Source organism: Rhododendron vialii, chromosome 5a, assembly GCF_030253575.1.
Source record: "Rhododendron vialii isolate Sample 1 chromosome 5a, ASM3025357v1".
Lineage (NCBI taxonomy): Eukaryota > Viridiplantae > Streptophyta > Magnoliopsida > Ericales > Ericaceae > Rhododendron > Rhododendron vialii.
The window spans coordinates 15581692-15590606 of NC_080561.1; the positions used below are offsets into that span (position 1 = coordinate 15581692).

Consider the following 8915-nt stretch of genomic DNA (forward strand, 5'->3'; position numbering starts at 1 on the left):
GTGTTCCTAAAATTACTCTGTCAGTCAGGTCTTGAACTAACACAAAAGAAGTTCTGAAACTGACCTTATCTTGATAGATATGTACTTTGGGTAATTTATAATTAATTTGCATCTTGCTGCCATTTGCAGAGCTTAATTGTTCAGTTGTTTTATGAAAATACATAGTGGGAACCAAATCTTCTTGAATACAATTTAGATCTGCTCCCGTGTCAATAAGAGCATCGACTTCCATCTTGAAACCATTTACTATTAATTTGATTTTAGCATACCATTTTTGATAGTAATCCTGGTAATTAGTATCTTCATCATGCTGAACAGATAATTGATTATCAGATTTCTTTAATTTAGTAATATCTTTTTTAATAATATTGACTTCTTGTTTTAGGTCTCGTATAGTAGCTTTTTTAATAATTTGAATTGGTTTAGTGGAGGATTGAGAAGATATGCTGTTGGGACAAGAATTCTTTTCCCTTTTTATTTTTGTAACTGTTGTGATTGTTTTGACCTTCTTATAATATTTTTCTAGGTAATTGAAAAAATAAATTTCAGTCCTCGTATCTTTCATAAAGCTTTCCCATCGAGCTATTATTTTCTCTTGTTGGGAATATGAATATTTATTAGCATAGTCTCTTCTTTTTTGTTTATTTTTCTTTGACTTAAATTCTATGTATAATTTATCAAAATCAATTTCAAAATCTTTATTTAAAACAAGTAAAGTTGGGTCTCCTTGGTTTGAAATTACTTCTTCAAAATCTGTTTGAGTTGGATATATATATATATATATAGATAATCAAATATGAAATTTATTCACAGAAAGGAGGCTCAAGTACAACATAAAGGGAAACTTACTAAAAGAGGATGAAGATCAGGGTCTTCGTATCCTGAAACTTAGAGAGAGGGGGAATAAGAGAGTAATGAAACTAGAAAACGGAAAATTGAGCCTGCCTCTTACTGGAGTCTGTGGTTCCTTTTATAGAATAAGGAACCAGAAACTGTTTACAAATAATGAGTGGATTTACTGTGGCCATGTGACTTGCTTTTACTGTGACCATGTGACTTCTTTCGGTGGGAAAGTGACTGGATTACTGTTGGGAGATGCCCTTGGTCCTCTTTGAATGACCAATGATGCCTTTTCTTTTGGTAAAGCTGACTGAATAGGAAAATGTTTCCTCATTGCGTGGGTAAGCTGGTGATGCTTTTGTCCTTCATGAGTGACTGTTAAGAGATGCTGTCGGTTCTTGATGACTTTTGCTTATGGTGAAATCAGAATTCTTTTCAGAATTCCATCAAATTATCTAAGTTGTGCATTTCTTCCAATGTCAAATTATCCCAATAATCTTGACCATTATCTTCACTAGCAGAAAAATCTGATGCTGTTGAAGAGTTGTTGCTGGTTTGTTGACTCTGGTATTTGGCCACTAATTCTCCAAAATGAGTATGGAAAAGAAATGGAACTTCTTCAATAGGTTCAATAGATCTGATCTTCTGGATTGAATCTTCACAAATTAATCTGTAATTATCTTCAGAGTAATGATCAATATCTCCCAGTTTGCAAGCAATTGACCAAGCTCTATGATGTCGGATTTGACTTCTGGTTGATTGTGAACAAGGCCATGGGACCTCATCTTCAATAAGTTGAATCGGGAGATGAATTCTGCTGAATGGCCAGTTGGCTGAGAGATACATAATATGCTGGGCTGGTATTATGCTCCCAGTATGTGTCCATTCCGGCATTTTACTCTTGATCAGAAATTGGCAACGCAAATCTCCATATTTGGCGAAAAGGTTATTAATACAGACTGCCAGTTTTCTGGTGACTTGGTCTGTTTGCTCCGGATCAGTAAAAATGATTTGTCTAAGAAATCCATGATCTAAAAGAGTCATGGGAGTAATTTCAATATTTTTATTTTTGTAAGTAGTATAAATATTTTTAAAGTACTGCATATCAATGCAGGCTTTAGGAATGCTAAAAGTTAGTTGACAAGGGCAATCAATTCTTTCTAAAGGTATATTTTTACAAAGAGGGTTGGTTCTGGGACAATTGACTCGATCTTGATTTTCTCTATAAAGAGTTTCCCAAGTGATTTGTAAGCCAGGAATTATTTTTGTAGATAATTTAGTAAGAGTTTGAAATAGAAATTCTTGAAAATGATAACCACTTTGTCTACCCAGATGTTGAATATGGCTAATTATATCAATAGGGAAATTGTTTGGAAAATATAATCGGTTTTTGGGAGACAGGTGGTTGGTTGAAATATTTTGCATAAGAACAGGCAAATGGCTAAGTGCCTCTGGTAGCTGGAATATTATGTTACTGATGTTTCTTTCTACAATCTCACTGCTCCCTCTAAGCTCATTGCTTTCTACAATCTCACTGCTCCCTTTATGCAAATGTTTACTGATGTTTCTTTCTACAATCCACTGCTCCCTCTGTGCAAATGTTGAGAAAATTGTTGCTGAATAGTTTTGATTTCATGTTGTAAAATATAATTTTTTGCTTTAAATTGAATATTTTGTCGTGAGATTTTTGAAAGTTTAGTAGTTGAATGTTGTAATTCATTGACTACTGAGACAAAAGATTTATCATTATTATCTCGAATTTTATTTTGCTCACAAAAGTAATAATTTAAACTATTTAATGTATTTATATAACTAGGATTATAACGATAATCCCCACACAAGTTCCAGAGAGCATCTAGGAGACATTGTTGGGTTTCGTCAATATTTTCTAAATAACTGAGTTTCCTAAATTTAATACTAGCTCCCTCAGGAATGACTGGTAGTGTGAATGCTCCGAAGGCTATTCTTTTTTGAGTCATCATCTGTAGAACAATCCAAGAAATCATTAGTGGGATAAATTGAATAAGTCTTGAGTTGTTGTAATTCATTTTGTCTTGGCTTAGTAAGGAATTCAAACTGAATTTTTTGTTTATTCAAAGTAGTAGTAATCTTGTTACTAGATACCGTAAATGGATAAAGTAGATAAATAAAAGGTACTCCTAATATTACTTTATCAGATAAATCCTTTACTAAAACAAAAGAAGTGATAAAATCTGTTTTGTTTTGTTGAACAATTACTTTGGGCAGCTTATATGCTATTTTCATGTTACTACCATTTGCTGAGCTTAGCATTTCTGTTGTTGACTGATAATATTTGACAGGTATTAAATTTTCTTGAATACAATTGAGATCTGCTCCAGTGTCAATTAGAGCTGTTATTTCTATAACAAAATCATTTATTATGAGCTTGACTTTTGCATGCCATTTCTGGATATTTATGCTATTTATTATTTTTAATCTAGTATTTTCATTTTCGTTTTCTAATCCTTCCATAAAATATTCTGTATTTTTACTATGGTTGGATCTAGAATTACTAGAACTGGACGATTCAGATAAAGTTTGGTCATCAGGAGTAGATGAGTTGCTTTTAGAAGTTTTTAATTTTCTTGGTTGGAATTCTAATTCTAATTTTTGGGTTATTACTTTTAATTTGGTTATTTCTGTTTTAATGAGATTTATTTCTTGTGCCAGATCTGTGACAGTGATTTCTTTGTGGGTTTTATTAAATCTTTCTATGGTTGCATTGAGATTTATTATTGGTTTAGTGTATTGTGGTTGTGTTTTATTTTGCTGAATCATTACCCTTTTGAGTTTGTCAATATATTGTCTTTTTAACTCAAAATCATCTATTTTACTAATTAGATCAATTAGTAATTCTTCTTCAGGTATTTCTCTGTTGAGTGTACTTATACTTTTATTACAGCAATTATTAGTGCATCCTATTTGTATTGGATCATCATTAGAACTGTCATTTAGAGAGTGATATTCAGATGATTCGGATGATTCTTCTAAACTGTCTTCTAAATCAGTTGTATTTGCTAATCTAAAAATTTCTAAAATATGTTTCTTTTCGGTTTCTGAGATATTTAGTTGATTGATTTTTTTTTTGACTTTGCATTCTGTTTTATAATGTCCCTTTTTCCCGCAATTATAACATGTAACTTGACTTTTGTCATTTGTAGTAATTTTCTTTTTGTTTTTTGATTGGTGACTTCTTGATTTTTCATAATATTTATCTTTGGAGAATTGAGGTTTATTTCTGGAGTATTTTTGAATTTTTTGTTTTTCAACACTTGATTTCTTTTTACTTCTAAAAGGGGCTATAGGGGGTAAACCATATTGTTGACAGAAATTTCCTAATTCATATTTAGCTTTATTCTTATCTTTCTGTGCTTGTTTATTAATTTTCATATCAATACACATTCGTAGTCCTTCTTTTTGAATAGTACGGACTATGTCACCATAAGTAAATTTATCATATTCAATTATTCCAGTAGGTTGACTTAAGACATCCCTAATCTTATGAGCAAATAGGTTAGGAAGGCCATTAATAAATTTTTCTTTCCAAAACGACTTTGTGCAGTCGTCACGGAGCATTACTCTGGACATAAAAACATCTTTGTACCATCTAAAGTCACTCAATGTTGGACAGTACAAATTACTTAACTGGTCATGGATTCTAGAGGTAATGTTACTAGGTTGACCAACAAAATGCTTAATTATAGTATAAATTAATGTATTTATTCCATCAGGTATTCCTAATCCTATTTCATTATCAAAAATTGGGAGGCCATCTTCTCCTATTTGGGTGGCATGTATTATTTCTTGTCTTGACTCATGGGAGAGGTACTTATCCCACCATGCTTTTAGCATTCCAGTGAAACCGGAGGTTAACAGTTCTACTATTTGTGGTTGACCATGGTCAAGGTTACTTAGGTAACTATTTGCTACCATGGACATATGATTTAATTTTTCTAAAATTTGATTTTCACTGAGTCCATCAATATTCCATTCGTAGAGTTTACTAGAAGATACTGAAAACTGATGAGTTATTTCTTCATACTGTAAATCGGGTGGAGTGGGGTGAGAGTACCAATTTTTGGTTAGGCTTGTTGGATTAAATGTTGGTGTAACTAATTTATTTATTCTTTGGGCAGAGAATTGTTGTTGTAGTTGGGAAATATCACTGTCAGACGAAGACTGTGATTGTTGACTAAGAATAGGACGTTTAGTAATGGTGCTAATTTGTGATGGTTCTGCTTTAATGGTTAATTTGGTTAATAATTCTTCTATTTTATTAATATCTTGTTTTGTTGTAGGGATTTTTGTCCTGTTTTCAGTGAGTCTTATTAGGGGTTTTTCTATAGTAGACTTACTGGTTGAAGGGGTGGATTTTACTGATAATTCATCCATTTTAATTTCTAGTTTATCTAATTGTTTACTAATGGTATTGAGGCACTGATTGGTATAATTATTTTGTTCAATAATTTGACTGTTGTCTGGTTTACTAGGTATTTTAAATGGTGAGGCAGTAACAGCGGAGCCTTTGTGATCTATAATTATGGTGTCTAAAGGGGGATGACTTGTGTGGACTATGGAATTATCTGATTTTTTCCATCTTACTTTTGTAATAGTATTTACTCTCTTGTAATGATTTTCTAGATATTCAAAAAATGGGACTTGACTATTAGTTTTGGCAATATATTTTTTCCAACAGACTTTTATCTTTTGCCTCTTTTCTTTGTTGTACTTTTTCCTAAACTTTGCACGTTTTTCTTTGTTTTCTTTTGACTTGTATCAAAGCCAGGTTGAGGTTCTTGGTAGTTTAATTACACTTTAATTTATCTGTTTAAATTTTTGGTTTTAGGATTTTAACTGGTCGTCCGGTTCGTAATAGTACACGTTTGGGCACCCGGTAAAGCCACCCATCGTCTAGACACCGTTTTCACTTAAGCCGCCTCGCGTAGGTTCCCAGTAATTCCCGTTGGTAAGTCCCAGGGTAGGGCAGTGGAGGGTTTGGATTAGACCGAAATGGCATGTGTGTATGTGGCGGTATGTGCTAGGTCGGAATTGGGTATGTGTGTATAAGGGTATGTTCCAAAAAGTACCAATTACGAATTAGAATACTAGTTCGAAGTTTCTAAAATTAAAGAATAATGAATAGATTATTTAGGTGTAATTCTTCAGCCAGCTCTTCCTCTATGGCTTCGTTAAACCAGGATACAGAACACAAAATAGAAAACTCTGTTGTAAAGTCTATTAGCAGTGTAACTTTGATAGGAAATTTTTTTCTGATAATTTAAAAAAATAATACAAGTCAAAAGAAAACAAAGAAAAACGTGCAAAGCTTAGGAAAAAGTACAACAAAGAAAAGAGGCAAAAGATAAAAGTCTGTTGGAAAAAGTATATTGCCAAAACTAATAGTCAAGTCCCATTTTTTGAATATCTAGAAAATCATTACAAGAGAGTAAATACTATTACAAAAGTAAGATGAAAAAAATCAGATAATTTCATAGTCCACACAAGTCATCCCCCTTTAGACACCATAATTATAGATCACAAAGGCTCCGCTGTTACTGCCTCACCATTTAAAATACCTAGTAAACCAAACAACAATCAAATTATTGAACAAAATAATTATACCAATCAGTGCCTCAATACCATTAGTAAACAATTAGATAAACTAGAAATTAAAATGGATGAATTATCAGTAAAATCCACCCCTTCAACCAGTAAGTCTACTATAGAAAAACCCCTAATAAGACTCACTGAAAACAGGACAAAAATCCCTACAACAAAACAAGATATTAATAAAATAGAAGAATTATTAACCAAATTAACCATTAAAGCAGAACCATCACAAATTAGCACCATTACTGTCACGCCCTCGATTTTCAACATAAATAAAGATAGCTTTTCATAAATAAAACCCCTCACATTATCTTACATAATACCCCAAAAGAGTTCACCAAGTCCAAATCATTAAATTACAGATCCAACTCCAAGAGTTTGAATATATTACATCATAAAAAGAAATAGAGTTAAGGTGCTATTACATTCCCAAAACATGTTTTATCAAAAGTCCATGAGTCTCTTTTGCCACTTCTTTTGAAAATATGCACTTGAATGCATGCACTTCGCTCCATTCTACTGCTCCGGGTTCACACCTGAAAAATGATAGGTTGAGCTACACTAGCCCAGTAGAGAAATCTACACAACCATTATATGCAAATGGGATGACTGGTAGGATGAATAACAAACCCAAGAGTGAATAACAGAAGCAAGGTACGATATCTCAATGGAAAAACAAAACACGACTAGTAGTTTTTCCAACGTCGATGACATAAATGAAGTACCATGACTACACACCAAGACTCTAAGCTAACCACAACACCCTATTCCGAATACTCTATCCGCTCTTTGACTTCACTTTAGTCATAACGTCACACGTTTAAAGAAAAGAACCTGTTGATACATGACTCTATGGTGTTGTTTCGACAACCAATCATTTCTCTCGTACATTCATCAAACAAACCCTTACGTTTACTCACATATATCACTCTTGCAATCCCACATCACACGTCATAAGCAAGTACTCTTTCCGGGCTGTTTATGGAGCCCCGCTACTCCTTACAAATACCTTCCTCACTAAAGGAACTAAATCACATCACATAGTATAGATCACCATACCACAATTCGTCCAATGCGCCTCACAATTCAACCGTTCATCTCAATCACATATAATGATTTCACAACGAGGACTTATTCACAAGAGGTAGTTGTTGTAGTAGTAATAAGGATAATCCGACTTCATTCAACTCATAATCATTACACCATTCATTCTTCATATAAGCATTCACACATCAAAGGATATTCTCTCGCAACGGTTCATAGATTTTCACCTTACAACTCATAAAACCATACAATTTACGCAAATGACGTATCACATATCGAACATAAGGAACATGTCTCACATACCCCTGCCTAGCATTGCTTAACTCAAAGGAGTGCCCTATGTGTTTGTTTCTCACATTGCATGTCAACACACACAACCCTCGCCCACGTATATTTCTTATGTTATCTAAACCCTTGTTTCGGTGTCATAAGACTCATACGGAACCCAACGACCACCACAAAGCCTAGTATACCACTAGCCTCGTCAAACCACTCAATTAAGTACTTAGGAAAACCTAAGAACATCCATGTCTCACCCAAACGATTCTAAGGAAAAGGATTTTCCAACATCTACGAACGTTTTCATCTTATTTTGGCTACCGAATCTTATTGGTTAAGAATTAGGAGATGAGACCACCACCATTGGAAAGTAGATTTCCGGTACATGAATTTCGATATAAAATTTGCCCAAAACGGAGTTCGGATGAATAAGTTATGCCCGTTCGAAGTTTTGCCCAAATAGCTGAATTTTCATTCCCTACCGGTAGGACATCTTCTCCTACCGGTAGGAGACCACAATTTCACGAAAATGACATTACTGGACAGCTTTTCTACCGGTAGGGCCAAAACTCCTACCGGTAGGACCTGGGTTTTCAGTGCAAGATTTTCAGACTCCACCAGAACATTTCTAACAACAAAAGCAATGATTTAGGGCACGATTCAAACACCAAATCAACACATAAACACATAACAGAAGTGAGAAATCCCTACCTCAAAGTCGAAGAACGAAATCCAAGCCCAACCAAGCAAGCCCTAGCTCCGAAAACTTCGAATCATCCGAATACTCCTCTCCGAGCTCAAACCCACGAATTTCCAAGCTCTAGAACACTTGAATGCGAGAACTTTGCGGCGGATTGAGGTGGGTTCGAGGTATTTTGGGGTGTTAGAGTGTGAGAGTTTGAGAGAGAGAGAGAGAGAGAACGAGAGAAGCCGAGAGAGAGAGATCGGGAGGAGAGAGAAAGAGGGTTGGGGATTTTGATCCTCTACACCCTCACACACACACATATATACTAGGACACACACCAACCACACTTGCACTCCCTCCACTTTTAATCCTATCACATTGACCCCAAATCAAATAAATTCAACAAATTTCACATTTACTCGATAGTCTAACATTA

General features: G+C 34.2%; 1 long non-coding RNA gene across 1 annotated transcript; it reads right to left on the reverse strand.

Moving 5' to 3' along the window:
- Positions 1-6731: 6731 nt before the first annotated feature.
- Positions 6732-8915, reverse strand: LOC131326269 (uncharacterized). Its single transcript, XR_009199954.1, has 2 exons — positions 8506-8915; positions 6732-7007 (listed from the first exon to the last, which is right to left on the reverse strand). It is a non-coding gene; the product is annotated as an uncharacterized LOC131326269 (long non-coding RNA).